Raw genomic sequence first — 19,637 nt, forward strand, 5'->3', positions numbered from 1 at the left:
CCCCGGAAGTGGACGAAGTGGTGCAATCCCGAAAGATTGTGTGCGCCGCAGACAGGAAGCGCACGGTCAGAGGATATAAATTGAATCGCGGGGTTTCGCATCCGACGCGTAAAAGCGAGTTCGCACGCCCTTTAAATCGTCAATGCGCCACTGTCTCCCCGCCGTTTCCCTGCTTTCGCTTTATTGCGGCGCTAGACAACCATTATGGAGCGGAAGATGCCAATAATTTTCGTGACGCGCCGCGATTACGTCGCTTGTCCAACTCGGCGACAGTTCGGTGTCCGTTAATTCGGTGTTCTTGACTTTCGGATGTGTCTGCTCTTTTGTTCGAATGACTCCCCCGCCCGTCCCTAACGTAATATTAACGTGAAACAAGAAATTTTCTTTCCTTCATATGCTGTAATCGAATATATTTGAAATATTGTTGCTAATACAGAGAATAAATTCACATTATTATATATCAATATCTTTTTTAAAACAATTGTTAATGTATTATGCTCCATAGGATGAGATAAAAGTGATAAGATAGAAGTGTCGTATGAATTGTATGTTGCAAGAACGAAACTCATTGTTAATTAAAGCTATCGCAGATATGGTGAGCCGCAGGATTAGCCCAAAGTATTCTCGTACCGGTCGCGGTGACCTGTGGCTAGCCGTTGGCTTAGATACACGGGGCTTAGATTCGCCTTGGGTTTGCTTTAGGCCACCCTCACGAAGGCGATACGTCAACGTCATAATGGGGGTCATAAATCCAGCTCGCACGCGCCTAAACCTCGCTCGCTCGTGGGGAGGGGGGGGGGCGCACGCGGACCACGCATTGCAACCGTCCATAATCCGTCCGCGTGTTCATACCTCTGCCTTAGTTTGCACACTGACTTCATTGGATATTCTAGAGACTTCATCCGTCATATCGTTTCCGGCTGACGCGCCCGCGCCGTGAGAAAGTATACCTATAGGCAAATAAATACAGAGATTACACATCGTTATTAATTCTTTCGGATCGTATTTGAACGAACAGTAACAATACTCAGGATTTAATACGCAGCTGATAGAAAATATATTGCGTTTATAGAAAAAATTATTTTAATATTTTCTTGAAGTAAAAGAAAAATTTATGAAACCGAGCATTTTTAAAACTACTTTTACCCTTTTCTTTTTTAAGATGATTTATATAACTCTTGATATTAATTACGCTGTAGAACAACGGCGTAGGGGCGCTATAATAGTGGTTTCACGTTAACATTATTTCACACAGCCGTTATCACAATTTCGCCTTGCAGGTGCTAGAATCTAGATTACTCGAGCTATATACGCAGGTAATTAACCGAAAGCAGTTTGTAGAAATAATTTCACCCTTATCGCGCGAGTAAGGGTGAGCGAAATAAATCTGCTCTGCATTTTCTTTTAATCCGCGCTAACTCGAGCATGTTTCGTTCGCAAATCAGTGGCAGTAGCCACTGCGACCCAAGTGGCAGCTGTGTCGTTGATGGGGAAATGTAAGTGGTGGCAGTAACCTCGAAGTTATCGTGCGGCGAACAGGGTCGTAACGAGCATACCAAGCGTAGAACGCAGGTTACCGGTCGAAGATTGACATTCTGCCACGGTCTTATGGCCAATAAGGGTTGTTTACCCTGATGTTGTAACATGCACGCGATCGTACGTCAGGCGACAGTGTCACTATAAAGTCGTCAATCCGTTGTACTTGCTGTTAGCTATTGCTATTAAGAGAGATTATTAACGTTCTATTTATCACCTAATAACAATATCAAACATGAGCGAGAAATGGTAGAAGAATTTTTAGGAGGAGCGAATATTTGCTTCAAATAAACTGAAAAATGTACATTAAGTATATATACATAATATAGTGAGCACGATACATACTATACGGTCGTTGACAGATGCATGAAACGTTTCTTTTTGTCTTTTGAGACGATCTGTCGTGAGTAATAGATGCTATGATTTCCCAAGAGTTTCTCTCTTTCTCTTTCTCTCTCTCTCTCTCTCTCTCTCTCTCTCTCTCATACACATCAGAATTATTATATTTTTATACGAACGTATGACTACCTATCTTTCTATTGTATAATATTACACAATAGAAAATATTGCGCTCAAAATTATAATATTATCGTAACACAATTGGCATTAATAGAATATATAATCACGAAATTGTACCTGACCCGATAAATATTTCAATGTTACGATGCACCTATCGATGGTCCGCAGAATTTAGTAATATTTATGTTCTCGTTGGAGCAGGTCATTGGATTACGTGCTACACTCGATTCGCTTGTATCGGTTTTGCTGCGGCAAGTAGGTTAATGGCGAAACCATTTCGAGACCTTTAACGTCGGTATCGCGAAGCGATAGTTTCAATTCAATTTGGGGGAGTCAATTATGTGAGAACGGCGGATGCATGCGCTTTTAGATTATTCGTGATAAAGCATTCGCAGTAAAACGAATTATTGTGAATATTCTTCATTTATCTGCTTTGGAATTACACGAATGATAACACGTATATAACACGTATAAAAATAACAATGAGAGGGAAAATTGGTTTTATTTTAATAGCCATTGCTAATGTACAATAGAGTAATGAAAATGGGAAATATACAGGTATACAATACCCGGCTTGCAAAATGCGGAGTGATGAAATAATATGAAGCAATAACGTAATTAGTATCTGAAAATGCACGAAAGCGGAACGCGACGCGAAACGTCGAGCGGCAAGAGATGATAGAAAAGTGTTGGGAAATGCCGGATAATTTATCAGAGTAGAAATTTAATTTTCTTGAAAGCAAAGAGCTATGCGGCACGACCGATGAAGAAAACTCGCAGTAATACGGCGCCTGCAATCCTCAGTTCAACCGAAATCACACTATCGTTAAATAAACGCAGTATTTGAAGCGAGAGATATCGATCTTTTATTTCCTCTTTTCTTGAAGGGAAAGAAATTTCACAGTAAAACACGTTGATGTAACGCTTCTCATTTGTCAATATAGAAAGCGGGAGCATCGATTTAACCATCAATTCGCGAGTATAATTCCGATTCGAATCTAATTATCGAGTATTATCAAATATAAAGAAATGCGGGGCGAGAGTACAGCGTTTTCATTTGCCGAAACGTTTCGGTTGATCTGAAAACGAAGCGGGATTTCTCGAGCAACGAGAGGCGAGGAAGTGGGAGCGAGCGAGCGACGGAACGTTGCCTTCGTCTTCGGCGAAGACGAAGACGACGACGACGCCGGCGACGACGACACTTGCTGGTCGCCAAGAGCAACGTAGCAACAATCCCGTTTAGTACTCCCAGCGTGTCTGCGCGGTGGAGAGTACAGAAACGTGGTGGTGGCGGCGGCAGGCGAACGAGCTCTGTGGCGGTGCCAAGGGGAGGGTGTGCACGAAGGGTGGATGAAAAGTGAAGAGTGGGGTACCAGGATACGAGACGGCTGGCTAGGATGGTGTTGCGGGGTGTCGAGGGGCGCGCAGGAGGATGACGGAGGCAGTCGGAGGATACAGGGGGATCGGGTGGAGAGCCGAGGCAGAACGGGGGTGGAGGAGGGGGTGGTCTGGGTGGTTGGTTGGTGATGCATTGCGCGAACTCCCCGCGGCGAGGTCACGTGACTCGTACCCCCGGCCTATCATTGATCGCTCCCCGGAGGAACGTCGGACACACTGTACCCACCAAGCATTGTACCTTGCACCTTACCAGTTTTCGGAGGGCAATCCTCAAAGCTGAAGAGAGAGAGAGAGAGAGAGAGGGAGAGACGGTGGGTGGACGGTAAGATATTTCCGCCAGCGACACTTCGAAACATCGTCCCGGCGCTCTATGATTTCACGCTTTGCCGTTTGCGAAATTTTATTTCAACTCGCGTGTCCTTCACTTTGTAGAACAGCGTTGCCCTTTTATTAAATCTTCGTAACAGATATATGCAAAAGTAGATACGATACGGTTATCTCATGCCTTATCGATCAATGTCACGATAACAATGCAGCCCGATAGTCCTCTGCGACACACGGTGACATCAGTAATATTGCGAACAATAAATATTCCGGTTGTGTTTTTCGGAATATTACGATATGCAAAGTCGAATGATATTTGAATGTGTGAGTGTCGAGTGAAAACATGCGAGGCTATTTTTTTCCTGACAGAGACCGGGAAGACACTTTAGCGAGTGTTACACCTGAAAAATTCCTATCTTTCTTTCTCCGTACGTGTTATTCGCTGCTTCGCAACAAGCGTTCTTTTCGCGAAATAGGTTGTAATATAATAAAATAGGACAAGCTAAATATTTTATATCCTCGTACACAGAATGTTATACGTGAAATAACCCCGTCGCGCGCGTATCTCGTAGAGAATATCGGAGAGACAAAGAGAAATATTACACAGCAGAGCGCTTCCATTTAGAACATAATAATTTATACGCTTTGAAGAATTGAAATTTCCTATATTTCACATACACGGCGCGCAACCATCGGAATAAATATTAATTATTTTAAAATGCACGGGCGCGATAATCACAATTCCGAACAGTCGACGCGATGTTATGGTTAATTCTAACCGAACCCGCAGCCGGAGCTTCCATACATCGAAATAGACAGAATAATTTATGATTACACGTCGAGCGATGAAGCTAATTAGCAAATGATATTTAACGGCGTGATAACGCTCTTGCGCGTGTCCGTACATTGGCATGAAAACGTGTAGCATCCGTTTCGGATTAGTTCAATGTGTAATTATGAAAAATCTCTGTCATTTGTGTGCTTTATACGATTCCTACTGATCGTTACACGTGTGAACGCCACTAATGGCGCTCCTGCCAGCAGATTACAGTTTCTGTTCCAGATTTATTGACATTATCATTCGCGTCCGCACCGACGAAAGACTATTAACAGTTAATACGTGTAACTATAAAGTATAAAATTAAAAAAAATTTTAATATCTGGAGAATTTTACGTCGCTACTTTCTTCGCACAAATATAACTACAAATGAAATTTTTATCCAGCTTATGGACAAATACAAGAGTTCCGAGATCGTTTATCGCGTTTATTGTACAGATTCTTGCTAATAGGAAAATAATAACGTCGAACAAAGAGCCGCCGGCAGCTTGCCGACGATCCCGAGGTGACGTTCGACGGGAATTGGAATTTCCTGCGGTTCTTTTGTGATGCAAAGAGAAGAGGCTGGGAAACACCGGTGTCGGTGCGAGCGGGAGACAGCGATGTCTTTTAGAATTAAATAGTTACGACACCCTCAAAGGCCAGCTGCTCGGACTCGGAATCTCGGCTCTCGCAACCCTCCCTTCGCAACCTGCTCCTTTCCCGCGAAAACTCTTTAAATCGCTCCTTTTGCTCCCGGCGAGAGAATTTATTAAAAGGGTGAAGTCGAAGAAAAGAAGGGTAAGCAGCATCGGGGCTTAAAAGCGAGCCGAGCTTTAATATATTTTGATTGATAGGATTAGCACTTCCTCGATTCGTAGGGCGGACTCTTGGTTGGGTCCAAGAACAAGGAATATTAAGAATCGCGTGAATTCTCCCGCGAAAAGTATCATCCACAAAATAGTGAGACTTCAGAGATAAGCGATTGTGTGACAATCTTCGACAATAATACTCGCATCAATAATATGTGTGTATAAATATTTTTTGAAAATACAAATGAATTCCGCTTTGCTTCTCGTAATTCCATAAACTTGTCGTTCATCAGGATTGCGTGACAAATGGAATGGCGAGGAAAAAGGTTGAGTTTTAGGGAGATTCTGAGGAGAGGGTGGGGACGGATGAACCGGATGGTGGCAACGCGGAAAGCCGTGTAAGAAAGAACGAGAGACGAAGGGTGGTGGGAGGGAGGGTGCGGGTACAAGAATAATTGAAGACGAGTTTCCTTCACTTCGCGGATAGGGATGGTTGCGCGAATGGGCGTGGGGGGAGTAGGCTGTTGATGGAGGCAGCACCAGATGTTATCTTCCTCCTTGGGGTGACACCATCAACTTTTAGACAATGCGAGGACTTTTCGGCGAAATATCAAACTTCGGTCGCGTCTTGTCGACGCCAGTCTCCCTCTTCGCTTCTCATCCCGTCCTGGCACAACTCCGCTCACCGATGACACAGTTGGCCGTTATTATTAAAATGTAAATTTCTCCGGAGATTTGTCTCCAGCGACGATATATCTGGAATTTGTCCTTATTACTGTAAGATCGTATTGCGCGGCAAATGTTACGTGTAAAATCAAGAGCAAGATTGAGTGGATATTCAACAGTCATCATCATTACATTATGGTTCAGTTAATATTTTTTTCTTTCTAGAAATTATATTCCATGAATATTATAACTTACAATTTCGTTAAAACATTTTAAAACGTCGCGAATTAAAAACTTTTTCCCAACACTAGCTATAAATTAAACTACCGAGACTGAACAAAGTACTCGCGGTATAATCTCTGCATTTATCACGTCGTTTATCTCATACTATCTCTTTGTCGAAGATAAAATCGCGTGGAGCTTTTTTCTCACCTCGTACATTGTCAAAAGCGGACTATTACTGACCAGTCGTATCAGTGTGAAGTGAAATGACCGTTCGGTCTGCCGTCTAGAAAGGGAAAATAGCAGTTGAAACGACCCTCTTTTTCTTTCGAAGAAACAGCAAGACGATTATGGCCATTCGACTCGCGGAAGGGAATCGAATGATTTGATCTTGGCGAGATAAAACTGAGGTGAGAGGAAGGACAAGGAATAGAGAGAGAAATGAAGGCGAAACACGGCCAACTCGCAGTTAGGAAATGGAGGTGAATTCAGGTACTCGAGGTCGGGCAAGGGAGACAGATACCACGATGCAAGATGGCAAGAAAATGGGGGGTAGAAGGCTAAGTATGAGATCGGGTACCTTTATCGACGCCATCCTACTCGTAAATTGAATCAAAAGAGGAGCGAAATGAGGAGACGACTTCGAAGGGGGCGCGGGCGGTGCGCGAGGCGACGACAGCGAAGGTATTTTACCGGGAGTTAAAATGGGCCCTTAATCAATGTCCCTTCTTAACTACAAGCCATGAGATAAACGGCCGGAAATGACGCCCCGATAAGAAAATTGCTTACCCGACGTCTCTCGGGCACGACGACTCTTTCGAAAATTGCCTCGCTTTCCCAACATCCGGTGCGTATCTTTGCCCGTGCCCCTTGATAAACTGTTATCAAAATTGATGTCCGCCCTGTCGACGATTTTATCCATCGACGTCCTGAAAGGGAAAATAGGATGTTGCTCTAAAACGCGTCATGGTATACATGTATATTAAAACTGTCATAATTGTGTGATCAAATATTACGTAAATGAAGTAAAATCAATATTTTATATATTGGATGATGTGGGTACAATAACTTTTTATTTGTAAATTTGTACTTGTAGAAGATTTTCTCACCAATAGAGCTCATTACTCGTAGAACAGGTTACACCCTCGTTTACCGCGGCAATTTATTGCAGATACCTATCAATCTTTGGTATGTGAAGCAGTCCGCAGCATTTGCATGCGCAGGACGCTTCCCCGACGACAGGTGCGACCGCAGATAAGCGGTCGAATTTTTGGGCCAATTATTGGCATTTCGCAAAGCATTTCAGGCCGAGGATAAGCGATGGACTTAACGAGCATCGTGGCATAATGCGTTCTTTTACTGATGCGGCTATGTCGAGGGCATGACGCAGGTGTTGCACTATCTTACGTGCGCAGTCCGCAGGATGTCGATTGTTCCGTATTTGGTTACAATTTATTACACGAGATTACTGATTTACGATTGCGCGAGTCAGCGGATAGATGAAACATTATCATTCCTCATTACGTTTGCGTGTATATGATTATGAACAAGCGTGATGATGCTTAATAAATATCGATAACTGCATTATAAATTACAATTTATTAAAGAGTATGCTGCATGAATATGTAAGATCGCGCCCACTGATAGGTACAATTTCGAAAAAAAATTTGAGTTACTGACCTCGCGCCGCGACGAGTCCATTATACGAGATATCTGGCGCAACACTGGTAGCGAATCTCATAGGCTATGCAACAATTATCATGCAAATAAGTGGCCGTTTAGCGGCTGCGGATCGCGCGGAATTGAAATTCCGACCGCGTCTAGGGGAGAAGAAAGACGCGCGTACGGCGGAACGCGCGAGAGACGAGCGGTTGCCTGTATTTTAATGCTCTTACACGCAGCACCAAGTATTTAAGATAGTCGGTATAAGAAGATCGTGGAAAGGAAGGGAGATAGCAACGATAGAATCGGAGAGAGAGAGAGAAGGAGAGAAAGAGAGATTAACGAAATAAAGGAAATCAGGAAGTGTGCGAGGGGGGGGGGGGGGGAGAAGACATCGTCTTGTAGGAACACGCTGTTAAGTATGGGTTTACGGCAGATGCATATCGCGATGTATATATTGTGTTTTACTCGGGGAAGTGCGTTCCGGAGTAATAAAAGGTGCCGGCGGATAGCCGAATACCGCCGCCGTCGTTTCCGCGAGACGGTCCTCGATTACATATTCAGACGTATATATACGTCGACGATCGACATCGTTTCGGTGGAGGTGAAGGAGAATACAATTACGGGATAGGGTAGAAATTTGAGATAATTTTGAAGAGGCTTTATGATTTCGACTCTTCTCAGAATAACAATATAAAAATTCTTAACGCGAGGTTTATATAACGATGTTGTAGATGCAATCGAAAATAAGTAGAAATATTTAGCAATTTCCGTGTATGACAATTTTGGAACAATAAAATATTGCTCTTTACGGAATCTCGATGTAACTTACGCCATTAAGTATTACGATCAATGATTCAAATAGATCGGTGCCACGAGCAACGTGGCCGCGAAAAAAAACCGAGTCGTCGCGCAGGTAGATCGCGCAAAGCGACGAGATTTATACCTCGTGGAATTCTGTCGCGAAAGATCGTCCTTCGCGAGTACCTAAGAACGGAGCATCAGAATCTGCCCAGCGATAGGATGGGGAGAGAAGGGAGAGAGCGAGGAGTTATCTCTAGATATATACCGGCCGTGCGCGCGGCGGGAACAACGACAAATGTATCGAGGTATTCCCGAGGAATTGAACTGCAGCTCGCGCGCCTCTCACTGGGACGCTTTTGCCGCGGGGTCACGCGAAATATGCTCGTCCGTCCTTCGACAATTTGATCCCGCCGATGAGATAGCATTGTGAATCCCGCGGTAAGCGCGCGACCGGCCGGCCGGCTGGTTTGCCGTTTGGTTGGCTGGTTGGCTGGTTTGGCTGGCTGGCTGCGAGACGATGACTCGGTGCCGGTAACCGCGACCGGCTTCTACTCCACTCTCTTTCTCCCTCTTTCTGATTCTCTTTTTCTTTCCCTTTCGTTCCTCTTTCCGCCAGCAGTCGAGATATTTATATCGGACGACTCGCCGATAGCGCGCGCGCGCGCGTTACCGCTCTTTTCTCGGCAGCCGCGCTACTTACGCGATGGTAGTCGAGCTTTCATGTTTCTATCTGGTACCATGCCGCCGTGCAATTTTCCTTCTTGCTCCCCCACACATCTTCCTCGTATTTCTCCATCCTATTTTCGCCTTTCCTTGTTTTACCCACAGCGATATTTATACACGGACGGCTTTAGCGTGAGAGCAGTACATTATCGGTTAGTTCACGTATCGTTTGTCTCCTTCATCTTCTTTCCTCGCCTCCTTTTCCCGGTCAGCCCTTCTTTCCTTCTACCTTCTACCTCCAACTTGTCTCACTCTGTTCTTTCTCTCTCTTCATCCACGGTTCTGTTCCCCCTCGAGTTTTCTTTTTCTTTTTCTCGTCTTCCTATCTTCTGTTCTCCCGTCTTTGAGTTACATATATACGCAGCGTGGTCGCATGTTTTAACACGTGTTTCGCGCAAAAATTCACTTCGCGATTCGCCGATAAGAGCGCGCCGATGTTCTCCCAGATTGCACCGTTGGCAGTGCCATTATACTCCCGCGGCGATTTCTGAATTGTCGCGTAGTAAATATCCTACAGTCAGATTCTCCTCGCACAATCCTCCAGACTGAGAGGGATTCCTTTACTCCACGAGTTCTCGCACGGTTTCGGGAATGCGTAGGTCTGTAGATAGCGATCGAAGTTGCTGTCTGTGCCGGCCGAAATTTCGTACTTGACCTGGCAAACGCGTGATAATTCTCGGCTTTAGCGGAAATTAAGTTTCGATTAGGTAATGAATATACTCGAGATTGTTAATGCATTAAATATAATATCGCAGAATTGTCGACCACTCCTTGCGTCAAAAGCATTCAATTTGCATGGACAACACCGTACAGTAAGCATGTACATACATTCGATTGCTTGTAAAACGAGCGTGACCTTCATTTCTACGCCTGTTTATCAGATAGAATGGTGGCGATACGACGCATAGCCACACACAGTCGTAGCAAGTTGCATCGTTGCAGGATAAGCGCTCACGTGGGCACGTTTGCATGATATAATACCATATAAACGCTACTGAGTGTAGTAGGTATTAGCGTAGTATGTGTACGTTATTAGATAGATAGATAAATAGAGAGAGAGAGTGTGTGTGTGTTGGCGCATTATGATGAGAGGAGTAGATTGGTAAATACACAACCCACTCGCCATAACTTACACCAGCACGGGCGAATTATAAATTATGGTCGGTCGTTGCGCGGGCGCACGCTCGCACCTGGTAAGCGACGTTGGAAAGCCGACTCGTCGGAAATGATTTTTCACCGGGATGCTTAACGGACAGAAAAATTATGTTTTGCGCACGGGATCATTTTGTCGTGGTCGCGCCGCAAGGTGTGCGCGGGCACGCGTAAAAATTATCGCGCGTTTATCGCCGAGATGATTGCCATCTGGTTTACGCTCGCGCGAGATGCACAGCGGTAACGCGAGAGGATACATTTTTTAATTTTAATTCGAGTATAATTTTTGAAACGACGGTAGGATGATGAAACCATAACATTAGCATTTTTTGATGGACTAATTGAAAATTTATTTAATTAATTTTTACGATAAACGGTGCGGGAATAAATATGTTCGATATTCATAATGGCCTTAGGAAATATATATTGGCATTGTATAATAGAATATTTCGAAGCGGTTGGATGTGTCCGCCAGCCGGGTCCCCAAATCGCCTTCCAGCAAAAAGAGCCGATCAATTTCAGATTTATAGTCCGGCCGCGCGTTAATTAGTAACCTGGCGTCTGAAACGCGGCGAGAAAAAACACCTTCTCCCACCTCCTCCTGTCTCTTGAGGTTCCGAGAGTGGCAAGTTGCCGGTTTTGTCGGCAAGTCGTTCGATAGAGGCTCGATATCGAGCGACGGTTTTGTGTAATGGATCGTGTAACTTGCGTTTAAAAGTGCAAGACACGATTATATTTAACAGCTATTTTTATTAATTGCGAGAATAATGGCTAGCTGTGTCGTCCTTATTAAACATATACCTTGCGCACGTTGACTTTAGTAGCGAATATAGATGTAAAAAGTTTTGAGAGGACAAGCCAATTAGGCTTCGCAGCGTCGCGTCCTCGGGATCTAAAGTGGTAAGCAGGTGTGAGACGAGTATAATCGTGTATATATGCGTGCGTACGCGTGAAACGGTCGTGTTAACACACGTGTGAATCCGGCGGGCGCAGCGGGGTATCAAATCATTTCTCGCCGCGGTTCAGGCCTTCTACGGGCCGCTTCTTCCTACCTGCCTTCGCTAACCAGAAAGTGTCTCCTCGCAAGAGCTAACGCATATATACGGAATAACTTAAACGTTGAACACAAATGAGAGCTTTATGTCCACTATCCTTGTATTTGTATCCGCTATCTGCGCTTACACGCGTACGAGTCGTGTTCGGTGTTGCAATCCTGGTGCAAAAAAAAAAAGAGAAAGACAGAGAGAGAACGTGAAAACGCATGCATTTTCCGCTTTATCGCGGCAACCAGGTCGTGCTCGTTATCTATTGGATAGCTGTCTACTTTGTCGAATGCACTGTTGCACGAGCACTTGTCAATGGTATCGTTTGACATGCAGTTATATCAGCCGCACTTCATCGGGGCGCGCGATATCGTTTCGACTTCGATGGCGGCACGTTTCGCGTTTCGCGTTTCGTATACACGCGTGGCTACCAGTTGTGCATTTTCTTTGCGACCGCGACTCCGCCCCCGCAAACGCCCCTTAGGAATTATGCGGTCCGTTGCGTCATGAAGCGGTACACACCTGTGTGGCCGTGTCTCTTCGGCAAGAACGTGACTCAACTGTACGATGAGTTCGGTCATTTTGAAAACGGGGTGAATCCGTAATTTCTGAGAAGCGAAATTACTGGGTAGGATGTGTCGTTACCACAGCGCGAATTTATAACGTGCGTGTACCCGTAAACTTTAACGCGTTATAACGTACACGTTATTTAACTTGAAATGTTTACGTGATCTTGTTGACGCAAAATATGAAGTTTATCCGACTATTGGAATATAGAACTTCGCAGACGAAATTCCGATAAAATCAGTATCGTATACCGAACGAGCGTCGATCCCTCGTCGAGCCGCGGCAAAGTCTCGATTTTCGATCCTCGAAATCGAGCGGCATCGTGTGTCCTACGCTATATGTACACGATCTGAGATCCACTTTGGGTCGTACCCGACTTGTCGAGGAGAGCCACGAGGGACCTAATCCTCCGAACTTGCACAGTCCGTGCAGCGCAAAATCGCGCCTTTCACGAACATGTGTCTGACATTTTTAATCGTCGGATTAAAATAACTGATGCCAAGGTGTAGCCCCGGGAATCCATTATCCGGCGGCGGATGAGGGACTGGCCACCCAAAGTGTCGCGTGTCCCCCGGGACCTGCCAGGCCATGCCAGGCAATGTGGACCGTTTTAAGCCTGACTTTAAGTCGTTCTGATTTTGTCATGAAACATGATACCGCGCTCGAAACAAATAGAGAATGAAAGACGAAGTACTTAACCGAATTTTAAGCGGCAAGCGAAGCGTGCAGAGTCTCACCAGTCCGAAATTATGATCTTTAAAAAAGATAGGTGGTCTAATATCCGTCCACGTCAAATAGAAGATACAGCAGAACGTTGCTTTCTTTCAAATACAGCGGGTGTTTCGCAAAATTCGTAAAACCAGCTTTCCCCCTTGGTATATGGTTATATACACCAGGAGTTACGAGTAGCGCCGGAGGCACCGTTGCGATCGAGGGATTCCTTTATTGCTCGGATAATATAATGATCAGACCCTCGGCTGACTAAAGAAACGCCCGGAGGTTTACTGGTAAATTACCGAGCATCCTGCAATTACTGATGTAAAGAGTCGTATAGGCTTATTCTCTGTATAAGCACCGCTTGTAATACGGATCCGACGGAAGTTATTTTAAGAACCGTACTCGCGTATATAACTATTAAATATTTTCGGTATAGAGGAATATCATAGCACCTCGCGCATAACTGTGCGTACACGACCATCTTGGTGCGATAGAGCGCACCGTGTAGAAAGAGGGGAAGCGAGGATGCAACAGGAGTGTACTTCCGGAGGGCGGTACTTCTCGCGGTGGCTCTCTACGTCAGCAATTCGCTGTGCTATTCGTTCATGTGCGTGGCCTACGTGCATAAGTGTTCCAGGTAAACTCCATTACTGGCAGCCATGTTTCTTGCGTTGCTACCGTGTACTCCGCTATTCATCAGGTAGTTTGTCAAGATGGTCATTGCACGCGAGACAGAAGTGGTATCGGTTTACGCTCGACGCAAGTACGGCGAATAACAATTGCGAGACATGACATTATTTTTTTTTTTTTTTTTTTTTTTAAGGGAACATTTGATACCGTCCTCAGCATCGACAGAAACTAAGTACAGATTCAAAGAAGGCGCACAAAAAATAATATTCCACGAGCGTATGTTTTGCAAGTTGGTAGCCGCGTTCAGGTTTCCAGGAAGCTCGTAGAATGTTTACCGTGAGCACATTTGTTCTGTCGTGTACACGATACGCTTAAAAAGGAATATGATAAATCGAGGCCAACGGTAGTATGGACGAGTACAAATATGTTAAAAATTAGCTAAACAAATATATATTACTCCGACGTCATATTAAGGATCGCGGACGGTTAATTTATTCCATTTACGTGAACGCCAACGTTACTTTGCGAAAACCAGACCGTGCGCGATATAGCGCGATTGAAAAGCGGCGAATTAAAGCGGCAGCCGTCACGAATTCCATAGAATTTCCATTATGAGAAAACCGTAAGCGTATAATTAATATTACACGTAACTTAGGTATCGTTGCATATAATATACATATTTGCCCGCATAGCAGTCATCGTGGAATGGGAACGAGAATGAAATTGGTACGCAGTAATGCGGCGAGTAATCAAAATTAAAATTCAGTTGGAAGCGCGCCGCGGCACTTTGTTCAGCGGGATCCAATTTAAAAAAAACTGCGGCGTCATTTTATATTCATCCGCCGTTGGTCCATCTCGAGTGCACACTCGTAAGTAATAATTAAAAATACTCGTTTGTGCAGTTCCAGACGCGCGCGGTTCGCGTTAATATCAGCCGGCGGCAGTCGGATAAGTATCCGCATTTCCATCGCTTTTCCATCCCTTAATCAGCCCGCGCCCCTTCGGCGTTTATCTCGTCATCGTCTCTCTCTCTTTTGCATTCCGGACAGTTCTCCCGGCGCGGCGCTCCGCGCGACGAATTTGCAAGCTTTTAATACAAACTCGGCGCGCGTACGCCGTCGAATCCGACTTGTTGTCAACGCCTTTTCCCCTTTACCCCTGTACCATCGTCGCCGTCATCGTCCTCCTCTCCATTTCGCGAGTTCCCGGTTGTTTTTGCCGCCGTATCTCGACGATTCTCCGCCCCCTTTATGAATAAATCGAGAGAGAACGCGAGAGTCGTTTTCACCTGCAATCGTCACGGTAACGCGATATTCTGCCTCTCCGAACGCGTTGGATTTCTCGCTCTGCGGTGGAAAACGCTAGTCGATTTTATTTATGTATATATATATATATATATATATATATATATATTCAGCCCTCGTGTTACCGTCCCGGGTCTGAGCTGACAGATCACACGGAATATGCGTTGGCCGTCGCATTCGTTTCTGTCGGCATTGTCTGTCAACGTAATGAGCAGACACGTTTTGTCGATATAACGAGAAGGCTTGATAACTCTCCGCCGAGCACTAAATTTCGCGGCGCTTATAGCCGCTTAAATGCGGAATGTCAATATGTGTACGAGCAGAATTTATTGATAGATGCATTAACCAACTCGCGGCTGTCTTTCACTTCGCCCAGGCGAGAGAGGATAAACCTCCCGAATTACGCGCGCGCAGCGAGTTCGAATCAGCGACGGATCTTCGGTTTGAAAATATCATTTTTGCCACGTCGCTGTCTCTCCGATAGTTTTGTTTACGAGTTGTCGGCGTTAATTTTACTCGACAGCGTTTGAAATGTTTCCTTCGCCTCGTTTGTATTCTCTATAAAAATATTCCGAAATGTACGCGCGCGCATCTCGACACACACACACGTACGCGCCATTAGCATCAGGTTGTGAACAATGTTATATCCGAACATATCCGTATTATTCCTTGGATATATACTATAAGTGGATCGGAGTGTCACGCATCCTCGTTAGAACTTAATGCTCTGCGTTGTTTTACGAGTATGTCCGAGCATTACCGCTCGTTGTCGACATGCGCGCGTGCCACTTACTTTCCTAACATAAAGGAATCCATCATCGAAGATCGGGATCTCCCGACGCATGTCCGCCCATCCATTCGGGAACGTGCACACACATAGTATTTTGCCTACAGGCCATTCTAATGAATGCGGTGAAATAGAACGAGCTGTATCACAGCGCATGGGGAGTATACACGCGCAACTTAGATGGCTCTTTAAATTACATGGGCGGATATAGTCACGTGCCGAAGAAAATGCATCAACGATCTCGCCGAGCTATCGACCCTCTAGTTCGCGTTAACACAGTTTCCTTTTTTGCTTTCGTACGTGCCGACATGATTGATATCTTCACTCCCCCAAAGATTTCAACTGCCTTTCATAACTGCGTTTTGACATTAAACGTATGGAAGTAACAATTATGACAGACATTTTAAACCATTGCAATTTTTTTTACTCAAGGCGATAGGTATTTAGGTGGGTGCTTAGCTCTTTTTTAGTTATCTTAAAATTCAATATTTTCATAGACGAGAGTTCTCCCCCCCCCGGATCCGTGCTATAGGTGGCCACGAGAAACATCCATTTCCCAGCATCCGAATGCAGTCTTGTAAGCGAGAATCCCGGTAAAGTCGTGGGCCGAGGGATGGCGCGAGAACCTTTTCGCTGGCGCATGACATCCTTGCTCCGACTCTACTCGTGAGCACCCTAAACAAAGGGATATTGAGAGACCCGGAGAGATAGGGTGGAGAGGAGGGTGAGAGTAACGTCGGACGGGGAAGGAAGGGCGCGAAGGATAGGCGGACTACCACCTTAAGGATCAGAGTGACTTCGCCACAATAGTGCGTCACCGGGAATCCGAGGGGGTTTATTAAAGCCGTGGTTGCCGATACAACTCACGTTCTCTGCTCTTCCACGGAACACCCTCCTATCCTAGTCTACCTTCTTCTCGAGCGTGCTTTTCTTCGTCGCAGCTTCCACACGTTCGCATTTATACGCTTGCCCGAGAGTGCCCGAAATCGAATCGCTCTCACTCTTACACATCGGATTCGGAATTTTGAATAAATAGCCTTACATTGTCTGTATCGCTAATTACATGTATCTTGCTTTATAAAACGGTAAAAAAAGCGATTTATCTTAAAATGACTTAAGAACGTTTCAACATTTTGGTCAGAAAGACTTGAAAAAGAATGAATTCAGAGAGAGATAAAGATAATTATTTGGTAGAATTTAATTTATCTTATCTTAGAAATTTCCTGGCAGAGAGAAAAGATGCGGGTGGAGCGAGAAAGTATCGCGCCCCTGAGGATTTCCGTCGTAAGAATAATCCGCGGTACGACGAACTTTCGCGATCGCGGCAGGATTTCCGGTATATCGTTCCGCGACATTTGCATGAGCATAATCCAAAGATGAGGATACGCGGCGCTTATACGTGCGCGCTATATTCATACCAGGTATAAATCAAGACGTCGCGCCTCGGGGGTTTTATCGACAGGGACATTACGCGAGCATAGCGATGTACGCGTGTAAGAAGGCGACGGTGGGTAATCGGGACCCTGGAAACACGTGTCCCACATCTCTTCCTCTCTCCCTCAGCATTCCCCCGTCCTTTTCCGAGGGTGGTAGCTAGCAACCCCCCTAGGAGCGTAGCTTGCCGAAGGAGAGGGACTCCTCCTGTCGGTGATAGTGCGACTCCTTTTCCGTCGCTATACGAACGTCGCCCTCGTTGACACGAAACGCGCATTAGGCGCGGCTGCATCCTTACACCCTCCAGCTCGTTCCAGGCCCTCTCTCCCCCCTTCGTCTCATCCCTCCCGCATCCCCGTGTCCCTCGCTCGAGCAAACCGGTCATACTTTAGATGTTTCTCGCCAGGAAAATATCCGTTATAACGAGTGATACCGCTTCCGTTGTAACCGGCAGCGTAATCGCGAAGTCTTGGAACGGGACTGACGACTCGGCACTCCGACATGAGGTGCGGAATCATTTCCCTCGATCCTCGTTTCTGTTCCTAGTCTTCATCCATAGCAACCTCCCCGACAAGTTCTTATCCACACTTTATCATTTCATGATTAAGTGTAATTAACGATATCCGTAGGAAATATCGAAAGGTTACACGCGATAGCTGTATAAATTTAAACGTGAAAGAATCATCGCTGCACGCCACGTTGATAAGCCACGTTTATCCAGACTAGAGTTTCATTTCAAAAGAGTCATTATTTTCTAAAGCGAACAAGGAATGTATCGTCGTAATACCAGTAATCCTTGATGCGATTTTTAAAGATATACCGTATTTCATAAATTGCCGGCTCTTTTATAAGCGGGCCATCTCGCAAAACGCGGCCGAAGAACTACATGAATAAGTTTAAGCGCCGGGCGATCGTATATCGTCGGCGCAATTTATGTTTAACTTGTCGTAACCTATTGTGCGCCGCTTCCCCAGTCTCTCTCTTTTCTTCTGGCCATAGCAATTTTTTCCCTCCGTAGCGGCGGCGTGAGGTAGATAGAATGGAATTAGCTCGGTACGCGTGTACCGGCGCCGTCGAGCAAAGCGATAATAAAAGGTCGTGGGAGTAAACTTTCATTTTTACTGGGCGCCCGGACAATTTTTATTTCGCCGCCAACTCCCTTCGTTGCCCTTATCCCCTCGTTTTCTCTCCCGTTCTGTCGCTAGATCTATCCATCGTTGTCCTTCTTCACCCGGCAGTCGCCGGAACTTGCATTAGCGTTTCGTGGCTCAAGCCAGAAGGGTGGTTTGGCGGTGGTGCTATACTTCCTGGACAAAGTAACCGCGCCATTGTCGCAACAAACCACCCACCCGCGCTCTCCTCCCAGCCAAACTCGACCTTCTCTGTATACCCCCGTTCCCTTGCGAAACGCGTGTCTATTGTACTCGCGTCGTGTTAACGTACTTGCGCCTGTATACCGCCGCAAATGTAGAAGCAGTATCTCCGTTAGAATTGCACGTTATACCATTGCACGCGTCTAGCTTTAGCGAGATTCTGTATCTGGAACTTGTCGGGCTATAATCCCGTCGCAGTTTATGACGGATCGATTATGAAGGATGAATTTATAGGGTAATAAGAGTTTCCAAAAGCCGTGAAGAAGGCATAATTTTGATGAGTGATAACATTCGAATTTGTAATTATTACGGCTATTGAAGAGCCTGTAATATTAACGACGAGATCGCGTTTGATACGATCACGGGTTTGGATACATTGCCGATTGCAATTAGATCAACGATCTTGAGCTCTCGATCCCGAGAGATATACCTGCACCTGGCCGTGTCACGGTCGTTGCCGAACCGGTCGGCCTGCACAGGAGGCAGCGACGTATTTATTGCTTAATTCGCGCTTCTTTGTTTCATAAAAGTGAGAAACAGCTTTAATAACAGGCTACGATGGGAGTATAATGAGGGGTTACGGTAACAACGGGGATACTATAACCACCTCGCGAAAGAAAGCGGGTACGCCGTAACCCGTAACCCGTTTTGGTTCTATTAACGTTGACGTTTGAGATTGTTGATTATGTAAAGCGCTCTACAGACATTATCGTTAATTTCCGAATACGGCAGCGTACTTTTAGAGCTTCTACGATAGCGATACATCCGAATACGTTCAACGATCTCTGCGTCGAACATAATCATATTCCCGTGCTGAGGAAATTTTATTATAATGTTACTATTATAATACCGAGGAAATTTCTCGAGTATTCATCTTTTTGTCTCGATATCTCTGATTTTGTGGACTATGATAGAACAGGCGAGGGCATGTCATTTGAACGATCGTAATTTCAACGAATACTTTGTCGAAGCGAAACGATGGTGGATGACGAAAGCGCGACGACGAAGACGACAAGACGGAGAGTCTCGTTTTCAGAAGCGAGAGGCGCTTTTCATCGACGATAGTGGAGAAGGAGAAGAGGAGGCGGATGATGGTTGTGAAGAAGGAAGGTGGAGGTGGAGATGGAAGCGACGGATTATGAGGACG

The 19,637-nt window shown here is 45.4% G+C and overlaps 2 long non-coding RNA genes across 3 annotated transcripts in view; one reads left to right on the forward strand and one right to left on the reverse strand.

The window, feature by feature from the left end:
* LOC143894610 (uncharacterized) overlaps positions 1-19,637 on the forward strand; it is a 279,902-nt gene that overhangs the window by 4,254 nt on the left and 256,011 nt on the right. The window lies entirely within an intron of this gene.
* LOC143894694 (uncharacterized) overlaps positions 511-19,637 on the reverse strand; it is a 29,403-nt gene continuing 10,276 nt past the window's right edge. The window contains exons 2-3 of the long non-coding RNA XR_013256143.1: positions 7,084-7,223; positions 511-950 (exon numbers count right to left, since the gene is read on the reverse strand). This is a non-coding gene — a long non-coding RNA (uncharacterized LOC143894694). The remainder of the gene's footprint in view (positions 951-7,083; positions 7,224-19,637) is intronic.

Source organism: Temnothorax americanus, unplaced genomic scaffold, assembly GCF_048541705.1.
Source record: "Temnothorax americanus isolate GAGA-0224 unplaced genomic scaffold, ASM4854170v1 Scaffold14, whole genome shotgun sequence".
In the NCBI taxonomy this organism is placed as follows: Eukaryota; Metazoa; Arthropoda; class Insecta; order Hymenoptera; family Formicidae; genus Temnothorax; species Temnothorax americanus.